This window comes from Maniola hyperantus, chromosome 13 (genome assembly GCF_902806685.2).
Source record: "Maniola hyperantus chromosome 13, iAphHyp1.2, whole genome shotgun sequence".
Classification (NCBI taxonomy): Eukaryota; Metazoa; Arthropoda; class Insecta; order Lepidoptera; family Nymphalidae; genus Maniola; species Maniola hyperantus.
Window position 1 is genome coordinate 11507803 of NC_048548.1, and position 17283 is coordinate 11525085.

Genomic DNA, 17283 nt, shown 5'->3' on the forward strand with positions numbered 1-17283 from the left:
ACGCACGCACGGCTCCCCGCGTAGGTATAACGTCCGAACTAATTTGAATTTGTTCGATACGTAATCTGTGATGACTGTGAAGTGTAAGGACTAGAATTTAATTTAAAAGAGAGGTTGCACTTGATTTTTTTAATAGTGTATAAAAGTTCTGTGATTTTTTTTAATCCGGGGATTCTTGGTAAGTTATTAATTAATTTATTATTATGTATTTGTATTAGAAATTATACTGGTGCTAGATAACAATGCCATATGTTATCTTGAGTATTTTGTTTAAATAGTTTTAGCTATAATTTAGATTAAGCGCACTTATTCTATGCCTATATTTGTACAAGACAAGGTATCTACTGATATTATGTACCCATTTTTTTTTTAAATTTTACCTAAATATACCTAGATTTTGGGGTTATTCAAGGGGCGGACCAAACAAATTCCTAAAAGGCCGGCAACGCATCGGCGGTTCCTCTGGTGCTGCAAATGTTCATGGGCGGCGGTAATCACTTAACATCAGGTGACCCGCCTGCCCGTTTGCTCGCTATATCTATTAAAAAAAAAAGATACCAATGGTCAGGTTAAAGTTACGAAAGAGTTGCCGATAGAGCTTCATATGTGAACACGGTAATTGAAGTAATTATAGGTACATAACTTAAGTATGTATTACTTAATAATTATTACTAAGTAAGTATCTATGAATTACGTGCAAAATTGCAATAAGTACATGTAAACTCATTACGATCTGTAGCTAACAGTTTGTGGTAGTAACAATATCCCAATTTAGCAATGACTGCAATTAGGCACATAAGTAAGTAAATGTAACTTAATTATTTGAAAAGTTATAATGGATTCCAACATCAATGGTTATAATCGACACGAAATCTCACGACAAAACATTTCGAATTTAGAAGGGACTACAGAATTAAAACAAAACTAGAACTACAGAACCAAACTTACGATCTAAGTTTGATGCTTTCTTTATTGTGAGAGAGGCTTGCCTTGACGACAATCATGCCTGAGAAACAGAGCAATGATGAGGTCTTGGTTGGAGCGCGGTTGCCTACAAGATGCCCTCTTGGCTTTAAGGTATTAAGTAAACTCTCGGTACCTACCTACTTAGATGGGTAACATCTTAAGAGTAGAATAGAAGCATGACAATATGGTGAAGAATTCTTCTAGTTATATGTCATATCACTACATCAACAAGTACCTATAAGTCATCGAAAGAGTCCGACTCGCATTGTCCGGTTTTTAACTACCTTACCTACCTTATAGGAACTTCATCATCATCATCAACCGATAGACGTCCACTGCTGGACGTAGGTCTCTTGTAGAGACTTCCACACGCCACGGTCTTGTGCCACCTGAATCCAGCGCCTCCCTGCGACTCGTCTGATGTCGTCCATCTACCTAGTGGGGGTTCTTCCAACACTGCATGTTCCGGAGCGAGATCGCCATTCCAGCACCTTGGGACCCCAACGTCTATCGGTTTTACGAACTATGTGCCCTGCCCATTGCCACTTCAGCTTCGCAACCCGTTGAGCTATGTCGGTTGCTCTATAGTTCTCCTACGGATCTCCTCGTTTGATCACGTAGAGAAACTCCAAGCATAGCTCTCTCCATCGCCCGCTGAGTGACTCTGAGCTTTCTTATGAGGCCCATAGTTAGCGACCATGTCTCGGATCCATATGTCATCACTTGCAACACGCACTGTTCGAAGACTTTTGTCTTCAAGCACTGAGGAATTTTACCTTGTTATATAGGAACTTACCTAGTTCTTATTAAAAAAAAGGTTCAATATATCCCGCGCTTGTGCGCTGTCAGCTAAATTAAAAGATGGAGTGATACATCTCGGGGAAATGTGTCGCAGACTCTCTTCGGAACAAATCTATTTTCATTAGAGATACGCTTCCCAGTATTAACACTTTGTGATGAGTTGCCTGTCCCTTTCTTCCTTATTTCGTTTATTTGTACATTTAATAAGACTGTAACGACAAAAGGAAAGGACACAGAAAGACGAAAGATAAACTGTAAAGATCATTATAATGCGTCACAACTAACAACAGGAAAAAGTCTTGACGTCTTAACTAATATTTTGATTCAGTATATTTTTAAAGAGGTCCGGGGGTTCAATCCCGGGAACGCAAATCTAACTTTTCGGAGTTATGTGCGTTTTAAGTAATGAAATATCACTTGCTTTAATGGCGAATGACAACGTCATGAGGAAACCTGCATGGCTGAGAGTTCTGCATAATGTTTTCAAAGGTGTGTGAAGTCTTCCAATCCGCATTTGGCCAGCATATTGGACTATGACCAAACCACAGAAGATTTCTGTGGGCCAAGCCCTTCTCATTCTGAGAGGAGACCCATGCTATGTGGTGAACCGGCCTCAAAATTTTCGGAGTTAACTATAACTCCGAAAATTTAGAGGTACGTATCCGAATCGAATCTTCGACCTCCCGAATATGAAGCCAACATTTTAACCACATGGCTATCACCGCATCAAGCTAAGGATACACAAATTCAGACAAAAATCAGTCTCAGACAAGAAACAGTCGTTTGCGCTATCTCTAATTGGAATTGATAACAATACAAAATTGCTGATCGCTATCACAACATGATGAATATCAGCTCGATCGAGTAAAAGCTACCGTTGCGATTTTATCTGACCTCTGACAGTCACCATTAACACGAAGCGGCAAGCGAATATCACGTTTTAAGTTGATATTACGTAACTTGATTGATTGATGTTTGATCACACCAAGCTAAAACTACACAGCCACAACACTGCGGTGCGACAACACGTCGCAAAAACAATGCCGCATCGCGATGCGATGCGTTGGCAATACGCAAAAATTACATCGCTTACGGCATCGTACGAGAAAAGCCGTGAACCGCACTACACGTATCCTACGTCTATTGCGTTAAAACGCATCAAGAAAAACACACACAGCACAGAATGGCAGACTGAGAGGTGTAGACACCGACTGAACGGGAAATGGGAATACGTCGTCGTATCGTAAGTTTGTACGGTGCGACACCGCATTGGAAATTTGTACAGTGCATTATGCGACATCGCATCGTAGTGTTGTGGTCTCAGCCTACGTCGTAGTCGTCATTGTCTTCGATTCCATATACCTACTGCTGGAAATCTCGTCGTCGCTGATTGACTTTGATTTTTCTTAGGATGCCCATAAAAATTAGTGAACAGGTCTCAGAACCGTACTTCAAATACTTTTGTTTTCAGACATTGAGGAATTTTGGACGAGATCTTGAAGATGGCAATCGGAGTATGAGGCAAGGGGACACGTCACCCGCGCTCGCCCGCACCAGATTAGCACTGGGACTGTACGGGTGTGCGGGGCGTTCCCTCCCCGATTGCCATCTCGACCTGCCGCGTGATATAGGTACTTAGCAGTATATGTATAGGTATATTTCACATTCCTAAGTAATTCCTAATGGTTGGGGGGTAAAACAAGCCATGTCGACAAATGCCATTATTCTTCTTTGGTGGGGAACACAAAATACGCTTCCGAAGATTCCGAAGCATCTTCACCCCCTCGTTTTATTACATTTCCCGCCTTTTCCTTACATTTTCCTTCTTTAAGCTACGACTGAAATTTGTCTTCGTTAACCTGACTGGGAATACTTTTTAACATTCCGCAAAGATTTAAAACCTTTCTTCAGGTTTGAAACAAAAAAAATATATATAATTATAATATAAAGATACCTAATAGAGAGAGTCTGGGAGTTACTTACGCATAGTTAGCTTACACTTGTTGTCTCTCAAAGCCACCGTGATCCAAACTTCATATTCGCTGATCGTTCCTCCCTGTTTTGGGGACAATACGTAGATAAACTTTCAGCTTTTATAAAATTACGAAGTTCTGGCCCTCCCGGGCTCAAAGTCCATAAAGTATTCCACATACATATACCCAGATAATTATGAAAAACATAACCCTGTCTTTGCTGACGCGTAGTCAGGTAAAACTGCTTTAATTACTGCATCGCGTGAAGTTGTGACATCAAGAGCGACCAATCCATAGGTTCTAAATGTTCTACATTTTAAATGCGTACCTACCTTTGAACAACACCCCTCTACCCAAATCGGGGTATTGCTATCTTTTTAATTACAACAGTTATCCCAGATTTAAGGTAGAATCATTCTTGTAATAATGAGTAGGTTTATATTCAGGGCAAACGCTGGCTAATGTAACCAAGCGCATGAGTGTAAAAAACCGGCCTAGTGCGAGGCAGACTCTCGCACCGAGGGCTCCGTACTCGGGTAATTTTTTCGTCATTTTTCACGATGAATCAAAAACAATTATTAATAATAAGGTTTTATATAAGCGCCTTTGGTCAAATTGAAAAACTAAGGCAAAATACTGTAGGAAGTTAGCACTTTAGCTCTAGGAAACGAAAGGTCTAATTTCTCAAAATTTGATCAGTCATTGACATTTGGAATTCCCATTAGGACGAAGCTAAATACTCCTCGCTTAAGGCACTCTAGAAATTCGGCGTATTCGAGAATTCGAGATAGTTGGGTTGTTTAGGACGTTTAGAACGGTAGAGATGTTTCGAATTAAGGGAGAGTGGTAAAAGTGTTTAGCAAAAGGTTAATTTCCTACAATTTCTGGATTAGTATCAGCCCAAAATCATTATCATGATTGTCACCTAATCTTGTGTCAAGAAATTATTCTTGCCCGCGTGACACTGCAGGCTATAGTTTTTCATGCTAGAATAGAAAAATAGTCAAAAACTAGCCTCGTATCACCCGTGGAATCAAAGCCCGGGGATAAGTCTATTACTTAATTATGATAAAGTGCTACCTAGTTTGTTAGATTTATTAAATAGTTGCATAAAAGTTACTTTGCTAACTGTCTGTACAATTTTTTATTTTGCAATTTAAACAGATCTTCGAAGGTGATGGTATAAAAATAGGATCTTTGCTTAAATTCTATATAGAAAGTACTGGTATAAAAATAAGATTTATGCTAAAATATTACACTTATCAAAGGTACTGATGTAAAAATAAGAGTTTTGCTAAAATAAAATAATATAATATACTATAAATAGTATACTAAAAATAAGAGTTGACGCTAATTTTTGGCAGTAGAGTACACCATCCGTGTTTTACGAAGGTACGTTTTGTTTTTTTACGATTCATATGTTCGATGTACGCTTTTACTAATAGCGTAGTACCTACCTATGTACATATATGTAGAGTAGGCTCTCATTAGTAGAGTGATTGTAGGGTTCTCATGAAATCGGGTCATCAATTTTTTATCTACAGCGTGAAACTTTCGCCAATCATATCATATCATACTCGATGATGCAAACGACTTTGTCCGTGTGAATTTAAGATTTTAAATTGCCTTCCTCAGGAGTCCTTGATTTCCTGGGATAAAAGTAGTGTCTGTCATGAGAGTATATCAAAAGTTGTGTATGTCAATAGCCGACGTAAGAGTGCTCATGCAAAAAATACGTCGATAAACCAACAAACAAACCCACATTGTGTTTAATTCTGTTGAACACTAACTCTAGTCTGTGTCTGTGTGTGCGTGTGTGCTGTGTGCGTGTGTGTGTGTGTGTGTGTGTGTGTGTGTTTGTTATTCTTTCACGCAAAAACTACAAGACGGATTTGGCTAAAATTTGGAATAGAGATAGATTTTATACCTTGGATGTGTACCTAAGTACTTTTTATCCCGTAAAAATACATGGTTCCCGCAGGATTTTTTAAACGTAATATACGAGTAAGTATCCACCCGAACAAATAGGTAATATAAAGTATGACGAGTTAATAAATAACGAGGTATAGGTAATAAATAGTAAAATAGGTATTAGGTACCTACTTGCGCTTATATGCACTTATTATACATATTTATTTCACCCTAACTTTCTTGTTCGTCGTAAATAACTGTATTCACATTTCTATGCCATCATTTTAGCACTTTTTTAATAAACGCGACCACAAAGTTTATTCGCAAACTTTTAGTATTAATAACGGTTTTGTGCGATTCGAAAAGTTTCTGGAGTGAACTGAATACAAAAACAATATCGGTTCGTGAAATTTACGAGTTGTTATAGTATTATAAAATCAATCGATTTCGCAGTTTTTCTTTGGCATGCTACAGGTATACCTACTTGATTGTAAATTACCTAAGCCTTTTTAGGAAATGCTTTCTTTTCCAAAAGAAACATTATCACGACTTGTTCTGCCATTATGTAATGAAATGTAACACATTTTAAATACATCTTTGACAACATTGGGGGCGATTCTCTGGTACACAATCTCTAAACTAAACTAAATTAAAAGGTCTAAATTTAGTGCTATCCTTTTCCGCAAGCAACATTATGAAAGGGATAGCAATAGATTTAGACGTGCCATTTTAGTTTAGTTTAGAGATTGTGTACAACGGAATTAGCCACACTATATGAAGAACTCTCAGATATCCAGATTTCTTTACGATATTTTTCTTTAGGTAAGTAGGTAATTAGGTATATTTAATTAATTTCGGTATTGCTTACAACGCGTTTCATTAGCAATTCCGAATTCCGAAAAGTTAGAGATGCGTGTCTGTGTTAAATCTCCGGAATCCTGATCCTCCGAATAGGAGAAACATTTAACCACTAGGCTATCACCACTTCACAAATAACGTTACTCGCTACTACTACAAGATAAAATTACTGTCATAGGTTTTCAATTTTTCGCAAACTTTTCCGAAACATCCGAGATTTTGCATAAATCATTCAAACAATTTCATATGTGGGTATAACCTACGTAGTGCAATCTCCATATTTATTGGATCAAAATGTAAAATATTCGGCTGCTCGTAGCAGTTCCATTTGAAATATGTTTAATAATATAGTTGAGAAAATTCTTAGAATAAAAATATACCCAATATACAGTGTATTTTACTACAGGTAACTCTCGGTACCACTCAGAATATCGTCACGACGATCAACCCAGCGCCGACCCGCAGAAGGGTAGTCCACCACGATGGTCAAATGTGGATTGGCAGACTTCACAAGCCTTTGAGAACATTATGGAGAATTCTCAGGCATCCAGGTTTCCTCGCGAAGTTTTCCTTCACCGTTAAAGCAAGTAATATTTTTGCGAAAAAGTTAGACATAGTGCCCGGAATCGAACCCCTAATCTCCCGAATATTAGGCGGAAATCTTAACCACTATAGGCTTTCACGGCTTTGTAATATCCGGTTCTGTGTGTCCGGAATATGTAAGAAAGAAAAACTAATTTTTAATTTGGAAAATGACTACAAAGTTGTTGGCGAAATCACATAGTGTGAAACTATTGACAAATCGGTAATTTTCGAGTCCTGTTTACATTCAAGTTCGGTGAGCGAGCGAGAACTAACAAACAAATAAACAACTAGCAAATTTGATTGAATCAACACTCCGATAGTTGTGTTTTGTCACACCGAGTTACTAACTTCTAATCAGGACTGTTTTGAGCTAACTTGTTACTTTACTGGTGTTTACTAAATAACTTTTGCAAGACTATACGTTCTGCCCTGATCTGACTCTCCCTTTACATTCTGCCGTCCTGACTCCTGTTTCTAAAAAGCGGTTAACTGCAAAAAGTAGTTAGAGCTACTAGATCAAGGGAGCCATAGAGGCTTAAGTTTCTTTTTTATAAAATGAATTTAGAGCGCTAGGGTTACTATATAGAATTTAGATGCCCAGACTTGGTACATGATATTTGATTTATAGAGTCAAACTAAATACAAGCTTAGTATTGGTTTTATCTTTTTAAAAAAACGGGTTTAAAATTTAAATTCGTTTTTAATTCCTGCTGGTTTCAAACATTTGATAACTTACTGTAGATACATTGTATGTGTGTTCAACATAACTGTAGTACCAATGTGTGCCTAGCCTATTCCAGTGGCTTTGAACACAGCCTTACACAATAACTACTAATTAAATAGAGTCAGTCAACAAACGAATTCAAAACTTACTAGAACATAATTAAGTTTACCTACCGTCCATCATAACTAATTCAATTATATTCTGAGTTTCTGAGAGTTCTATACTAATGGAATTGACCAATGAAATGGGCTTTCATTGCCAAAGAATTAGAGAATCGGTAATTAATTGACGTCAATTTAAATATATAAAAGGAAAAGGTGACTGACTAACTGATCTATCAAAGTACAGCTCAAACAACTGGACAGATCGGGGGGATAATTGGGATGCAGATAGCTATTATGACGTAAGTAAACCCCTAAGGGGGTAAAATAGGGGTTTGTATTTTATGTAGTCCACGCGAAGTTCCGGGCATAAGTTAGAATTACTGATGTAAAATCTCTATGTAAAAGTTATATTTTTACATGTAAGGTTCGGCAAAGTAACAAAAAATTACTAACCATGGCAATTGTGCTACTCATAATATTTATATGCGAAACAATCGCTTGAAGAGAATGTTTAACAGTAAACAAACACAACGAACTAACTTTGATTGCGTTCAAACTTCGCCTCGCTTCACGTACCTACTTGCGCTTTGTTAGGAGTTAGCTTAATCAGTGGGTAGGTACCTACTCCAAATTAAAGCTTTTTATTAACATAACTAACTATCAAACAACTTAAGTCTTAAGTCTTAACTCAGGACTTAAGTCCAGTTGCCCGATCGGTAGTCAAAGTTACGGTCACCGTTTGATCAACAATAAAAGTAAAATAAAAAACATTCCGACGAATTGAGAACCTCCTCCTTTTTTAAAGTCGGTTAGTAAATGGATTGCCAAAGTCATCGTCTTCCATCGCTGACCCACTAGTGAGCAAGTGTCTCCTCTCAGAATGAGATGAGTAGGTCATAGTTCCCCACGCTGGTGCAGATTTCAAACATCGTTCAGATTTCAATCATCTTTTTTAAATTCTCAAATACGCAGGTTTCTTCAACGTTAACGCAGGTTTTATCGGTATCGATTATAAATCGGTCAATTGCGAGTCGGACTCATGCACGAGGGGCTCCGTACTATCGTACAAGAGAAACACTTTTTAAATAATTTGAATTTTTATGGAGACTATATTGAAATTCGTATTATTTTTTATTATAAAGGCAATAGCAATCACGAGATACAGCCCTCTGACAGACAGACGGACGTACGGACAGCGGAGGTTTAGTAATAGGGTCCTGTTGGCACCCTTCGGGTACGGAACCCAAGGATAATAATAATAAAATGTGTAGCGTTTCCTACCAGATGTTACAGAAGTATCTGTTACTTGCACGCTACAAACATTGTTGAAGTTTTAAACGCGGACGTTTTATTGTGATTGTGCCATTCAATACAGCTGGCATTTTCCTTTACCCTTAAGTCTATATATATATGTCGCAGGTATATTGTCAAATCAGTGATATTAAAATTTCACTAGTGATATTATAATTAAACGGTAGATTAACAATCAACTTCATTTCTCACAATTTAACGGTCTGGTTTTAGCGTCATTGTAATGTCACGGGAACACTATAGTAATATTGTAAGGCAATGCAGGCAGGCATATATTGACAATTTCACTGGTCGTTAGATTATGAGGCCGTCTCTGAGTGGTCCGTTTCCAATGTCAATTTTGCAATCAAGAGTTGTTATTAAAAAATCACAAACTATTGTAATAATATCATAGAAAGTAATAAGTCACGTAGTAAGACACTTTTCTGAAGGAGGACTTTTTGACCAATCAGAACGCTCGACGTCTCCCACTGCTAACTTCACTCATAATATACCTAGATTTATTATAATGTCACTATAATGACCCCGTGACATTACAATATCACTAAAACCAGACCGTTAAATTGTAAGAAATGAAGTCAATTGACAATCTACCGTTTAATTTTAATATCACTTGTGAAATTGTAATATCACGGCTTTGACAATATACCTGCGACATATATAAATTAATGTACATGAAAGCAAATAAATAAATCTAATCTAATCTAATCTAATCTAAAAGGAAAGCTGACTGAATGACTGACTGATCTATTAACGCACAGCTCAGACTACTGGATAGATCGGGCTAAATAGAATGATCTTGCTAATGAAATAACCCAAAATTTTAAAGTTATAAGTAGCTTATCTTGATAGAATATATAAATTTTTTTTACAAAAAAATAAAAACCGACTTCGTTACACAAACACTAAAAATTGAAAAATAATTTAATTTATTACCGAATATATTATGTATACAAGAGTTAATATAGTTCCATAATAATACTTTTTGGTGCCGGTGCCAATTAGCTTTAGCTGCGCGAATCGTCTAGACTTCATATTTTTATGGGACTCCACCATGGCACCTCATTGGTTTATTTTATCAATTTTTAGTGTTTGTGTAGCGAAGTCTGTTTTTATTTTTTTTGTAAAAAAAATTTATTTCACAATTTTTAGTGGCCCCATGGAATTATGCTATGACTGGTTAAAAGTCTACTGTTTACTAAGCTATTACACTGATTGCGAGCAATTTACTCTTATCCGTTGAGGAGTTCCAGTATCTATCTTCGAAGATGTTCATCAGATCTTCACCAAATTGAAATGGGACCAACTTTGAAGTATACCCTTTCAAACAAAAAAGAATTTTCGAAATCAGTCTAGGCGTTTTCGAGTAATCGGGGAACATACATAAAAAAAAAAAAAAAAAAAGATCATAATAGCTATCTGCATGCCAAATTTCAGCCCGATCCGTCCAGCAGTTCGAGCTGTGCGTTGATAGATCAGTCAGTCAGTCAGTCAGTCACCTTTTCCTTTTATATATTTAGATATTACACTCATTTGACATTTGGCATGCAGATAGCTATTATGACGTACGTAGACATCCGCGAAATTTTTGTTGTCCACGTGGACGAAGTCGCAGGCATAAGCTAGTCCCTGATATCAATAGGATAGATGCCATAAAATACCTACTTTGAAACCCGAGCATTAGAGAGTTAAAACTTTCAAGTTCGTGGTGCTGGGACTTTATGGCTGGTTCACATTATTCCGCAAGCATAATACTTACCTAATCTAGTTTTATTAAAAATCCTTCGTTTTCCCGCACAAAAATATAGTCAAGTCAATTATAGTCAAGATAAGGCATCTTTAGAGGTCGATTCAAACGACATACTGTCATATTCAACGGTTGTGTAATGAGGGATGTCGTCTGAATCGTTCTCTAAAAAACCGGCTAAGTGCGAATCAGACTCGCACACTGAGAGTTCCGTACTACAATCGTATTTTATCGACATTTTGCACGATAATTCAAAAACTACTTACTACATCTCGTTCAAACCAATTTTCGGTGGAAGTTTGCAAGATAATGTACATCATATTATATTGTTTTTAGTTTTATCATTCTCTTATTTTAGAAGTTACAGGGACACACACACACACACGTTTTACCACTTTGGAAGTGTCTCTCGCGCAAACTATTCAGTTTAGAGAAAAATGATATCATTTTTGAAGACCTATCCATAGATCCCCACATGTATGGGTTTGATAAAAAAATTATGAATTTGAGTTCTAAGTTTTTTTTCTATTTTTATGTGAAAATCTTAATGCGGTAGTCGTTAATATACATAGTTGTATAGGATATGGAGGACTTCATCCATTCAAGTCAGGTGCAGGTGCTGGAAAGAACTTTAGTTACTGAAACAATGTGAATAGGCTATTATTCAGACCAAAGCTTACAAACATCGCGAACTCGTAGCAATTTAGATCGTAGCTAAAGTTTAGCGTAGCACTTATAGCATGGGTTTTTGCTACGCCAACCAGTTTCAATGCGGTAATGAACTAAATGCGGTTGCAGTTACTCTATACTCATACTAATATCACTATCCATAATAATTATAAATGCGAATGTGCGTTTGTTAGTTTATTGGTTTGTTTTTTATTTATAACTAGAGGATGCCCGCGACTTCGTCCGCGTGGATTTAGGTTTTTTTTAAATCCCATGGGAACTCTGAATTTTCAGGATAAAAAGTAGCCTATATCCTTCCCCGGGATTTAAGCTACCTCTGTACCAAATTTCATCAAAGTCGGTTCAACCGTTGGGCCGTGAAAAGCTAGCAGACAGACAGACAGACACACTTTCGCATTAATAATATTAAGTATGGATTTAAGTACTATATTTTCTTTAGGTATCTACAAAGAAACTAAATTTAATTAAACTAAGTAGGTATCTCTATCAACCCAGTTTATGTATTAAAATCACAGAAATCAGAATAAGTATAGAAGCGTTAAAGAAGCGTGAGATTGTTGCTGCACTGACGGGGCAGTAATGGGCAGGGACCCATCATTGCGCGTCATTATGGTAGATTTATTTCACAGCATTAGAATTAAATTTACTTACGTAGATTTGGAGATTGATGCTAGAAATTGTGATTATTTGAATTACACGAGATGTTTTATAGAATCATATCATGACAAATAACGTAGGTATGCAATACCAAATAGTTATTGCCATAGATTATTTTGTTGTCTCTGCTGCTTGACAAACGTTCAAAACATCGAGTTCACAGAAGCTTTTTACGAGTTCATATTCGCGATCAGCTATTTGCAGGGATGTTACATTGGAGTTTTAAACAAATTGTTAAAGTTTCCATATTTTGAAAGTAAGAAAAAAGAAAAAGAAAAAACGTTTTTTAAGCTGTGCCACACATTACCAGTTAAACCTACTGGTTAGGTTATCCCGGCGCCTCTAATACTTGAGTAGTAAAGTCAAAAGACCTCGAGCAGAAGAAGCGCCTGATTAAACTGTCATGTGTTGCACAACCCGGAATAAAAGGTCCCGACTCAGCATAATAATGCTAATTATGTCTTGCACATGTACAAAAACATACAGCGCTGGTTTTCAGTAGGAACACCGATTCGGGTGGCGCCACGTAATTGTTCTTAACTATATTATATTTTCTATGAGTGTAACACTACGAGGCTCATCATTTTTTGGTACACCTAGGTACCCATCGGTCCTAACCTCAAACGTTACGGCCATTATCGGACATTGCGTATATGCGGACTCGCGGTATTTGTATTCGTATAGAGAACGAGCAATTTCTAATTCTTTTTAAAGTTCTGTGACCAGAATAGGTAATGTCGGTGCTATTGAGTTTATACCATCCACGGTTTGCATGCAAATACACTGTCGGTATTAAGTTTCTCTATCTTTTCTCTCAATGTGCGCGTGGCTTCACATTATTTTATGAAGGGTAGTTAACTAGTTAGTGTTATCTCTAAAATGGTTGCCAGTGGTGCTATAATTGTTATTGTAACCCAGGGGTGCTATCTATAGTCTGCTGTGGAATGGACAGTCTATTACAGTTGTGGTCGATAGATAAAATTTTAACATGAACTTTATTGCAAATAAAAATAAACAAATAAGTACCTAATACTATATTCATCAGAAAATACCTACCCAATAATTTCAGGTTTCTAGTTTTTAGGGTTCCGTACATCAACATTTAAACAACTTAAAACAGATTTTTATTTATTTTTATGTATATGTACGAGAATATATTTTATAGCAAAACTTTCTTCAATAGAATCATAACCGAGCTCAGGTAGCCAACTGAATCCATAAAATTTACACAAAAATACCATAACCAATACAGTCACGTAGAGTACCGACATACGTGAGCAAAGAACTCCGTTAACACGCATAGAGATTCGTGGACTCTAAAGCACTTATTCTCCTAAACACAAACGTGTAAATGGTTGTATAGCTTCCGCTTTCCGCGTACGTTTCATTATTGTTATAGTGTAAGAGATAGAATTATGTTTAAAATGTTTTGAAGAAAAGTGTGGGTAAATAATTTCCTACCATAAAGTAAAGAGTAAAATAAATCTGTAGAACGGCTAAAGCTCAGGTTTTTGTCGGCGCATACCCGACTAGTTTCGAACCTGTCCGGGGTTCATGGGCATGTTCACTCAATACGGCGCAAAGATGACTGCGCGTCGCGTGGGCGATGCCGCCCAAGGCATTCTGTGAGAGGGGCTGAGTTTGAAAGGGATATGGTTTTAAATCATCTCCATGGTTCCTGCTGGTCTAGTCGTTCCATCGATGGTAGAAAGGTTGATGTAAACCAGTAAACACTAATAAAAGTAAACATTGCGGTACGCAACCGCGACACGCAACCGCATAAGATCCACTACGCACGGTCAAATAGTCGCCCAGCGACTCAGTCGACGGCGACCGTGAGAATCTGTAATTTGTATAGAAGTCGGTCGTCGTGTGTATGCGCGGTGCTTACGGTCGCCGTCGACTGAGTCGCCGAACGACTTGCCGATAATAATGGGTCTTAATATACTTAATAAGACACGACACATAACAAACTAAGCTTATATGTTTAATATAGAACAGGTTCTTATAAACACTTATAAAAAACTAGATGATACCCGCGACTTTGTCCGCGTGGATTTAGGTTTTTAAAAATCCCGTGGGAACTCTTTAATTTTTCGGGATAAAAAGTAGCCTATGTCCTTCCCTGGGATGCAAGCTACCGCTGTACCAAATTTCGTCAAAATCGGTCGAATGGATGGGCCGTGAAAGGCTAGCAGACAGACAGAGAGACGGACAGATAGACAGACACACTTTTGCATTTATAATATTAAGTATGGAAGTATGGAAGTAAGGATTATTCACCCGCTCTCAGAGCTACAGTAAATGGAAATCTGAAGGAACTCTTCAGTTGGCATTCTCTGAAAGGAGGCTTTGTAGATATAATCAAAGGCCCATTCGTTTCATGGTTTGAATTTAGTCGACAGACATAACAACTCTTGTAGATAAACTGTGACGGTTTGTTGAATTTTTGATAAGTTTGTGCAATTGTATTTTTTTACGCTTTATTATTGTGGTCCCAAGGTGCTAGAATGGCGACCTCGCACTGGAAACCGCAGCATTAGCAAACCCCCTCCCTCCACTAGGTGGACCAACGACATTCAACGAGTCGTAGGGAGCCGCTGGAGTGTGGAAGTCCTTACAAGAGGCCTATGTCCAGCAGTCGACGTCTATCGGTTGATGATGATGATGATGATGTTTTATTATAATTTAATCTCTTGAGTCTAGCTAGTATCTAGCTTATTCGGCTGCGTATAATGAGGACTTGTGTTTAAGTCCCGACTTGACCAAACAGTTATTGAATTTTCTGTCGATACCTTGTTTTACATCTCCGTGCGCAAGTAGAGACATTGATCCTTTGTCTGATATCTATGCGGCCGTATCGGTTAGCTGCCTCATCGGATTATGAGAGTGAGGGAATAGAGATTGCACATGTGTTTGCGCACACACTTGTGCACTATAGTATCGCCTGCTTCATTAGCTAGTGTCTTATGAAATTAGTTCAGGAGAACATTTTTCTTAAAACAGACGTAGGTATATAAATAAATAAGTTTGCACAAAAGTCCAAAATCCTCTTACGATTTATTTTAATGTAGATAACGGGTACATACAACGATTAATTTTTGTTTTTTTATTTATCGATATTTCAACCCAATTGCACGGGTCGTGGTCACAACGGGACTGTGGTGCTGCGAGAGATGAAGTTCAAGCTGTCAAGGTCGTTATCTACATTAAAATATGTCATGAAACCACGAAATAAGCTTAAAATCTTACGATTTATGTTCTATAATCCGTCGTATTCATGCAACAAAAGGCCCAAAAAGGCTATGGTGCTAAAAGAAACTTATTTATGTGGTGCAAAGTGGCAGTTTGTCTCAATTTAGATATGGCGGGACGCGCTTTTTTCCTTTCTAGAACATCTCATGAAATGAAAAGGTATTTTTATACAATTTACAACTTACCTTATACGAGCTAAAGCTCTAAACAGAATAGATATACCACATAAGGAATAGTTAAAGCCTTCGAAATAAGGCTTGTATTTGTATTCTTTTTGTGAGTTAAACTTCTCTTGGTTTCTTCAGGTAAGTATATATGCTATATTAAGTATATAATGATGCCTACGACTTCATTTGCGTGGAACTATGCTTTTGAAAAAATCCTAAGCAAACTCTTCGATTTTCCGGGATAAAAATTAGCCTTTATCCGTATACGGAATGCAAAATATCTCTATACGAAATAGATGATGCTCGCGATTTTGTCCATGTGGATTTAGGTTTATTAGAAATCCCGTAGAAAGTCTTTGATTTTCCGGGATGCAAGCTATTTCTGTACCAATATTCGTCAAAATCGGTCAAAGGCTGTGAAAAACTAGCAGACATACAGACACACTTACGGCACATATACATATAATATTGGACCAGAGTACTTACCCATTTAATCGACCAATAAAATTTCCGTCTTTTTCATATTTTCCTATCAAAAAGTAGTTGGGATTCAATTTGAAACCAGTCAGTAACTTTGCAGTTTGCTGATCAAAGCCCGCAAATGGTGAACAGCTCGGTTTTAATAGAATTAAAAACAAAGAACAAGCGTCTTTTCATAGAGCAAAATTGATGTTTAACATTATAATAGAAAATTGAATTTTTCTGCTCTAAAGGCTTCGACAGGCAACACGCCGCGCCGCGGCGGTCGCGCTCTGCGGAGCGCACTTGCACGTTAAATACGGTTTCTTCAAAGATATTATAAGTAGATGTTTTATTTCCTGAAGATGGATCAGCCTTGGTTGTAGTAGTGAGTGTACCGATAAGCTTTAACGTATTTGTGTGCGTAAGTAAACCGCGTCACGGTAGAGATTGAGCACACTATAACAATGTGTACGTGTGCACTCACACAAACATAGCCCAACGGTCTTCGTGAAATAGAACATTTATATCAGTGCCGGCTATACCCATGGTGCAGGGCCTACGGGTGTAAGGTTTTACTGGGTTCTAAATTTTAATATTTTTGAATTAACGACGAAGTTGTGCAAATCCAAAGGGTAAATCTGACCCCATTAATGTTACTATGCTGTCTGTCTGTCTGCATGTCACACGTGTCTGGCCTGTAGAAGGAACGAATAACGAACCTGAAATTTTGGTATTTTGTAAAACGTTGACCCAAAACTGAATATTGAATTAGAAATTGCTGGAAAAAAACCTCACCCTAGCATGTGGCTACCTCAGTAGATACAGGTATCATTGTCTAGGTGTCTAGTATCAGTGTCGAGTACGAATATATTTTCTATTCTTTTTTAGCTTAAAAAAATAAAGACGTGAATGTGAAAGTGCCCCTATAGACGAAGACCCAACTCCGAGCTATAAACTATAAATTGCGTTTCGATAAACACAAATTCGACTTTCCCACCACTTTATTCCACGAAGACGCACGCACAAAACTTTTTATGTTCGTCATTCGAGTTATTCAAACAGTTTCGCCTTC

At 37.5% G+C, this 17283-nt stretch overlaps 1 protein-coding gene across 2 annotated transcripts in view; it reads left to right on the plus strand.

Annotated features, from left to right (window-relative positions):
* Window positions 1–17283, plus strand: part of wake (wide awake) — a 206339-nt gene continuing 189056 nt past the window's right edge. For both annotated transcript variants that reach the window (XM_069502511.1, XM_069502514.1), the window contains exon 1: window positions 1–178. The gene's annotated coding sequence lies outside the window, so the exon portion shown is untranslated. The remainder of the gene's footprint in view (window positions 179–17283) is intronic.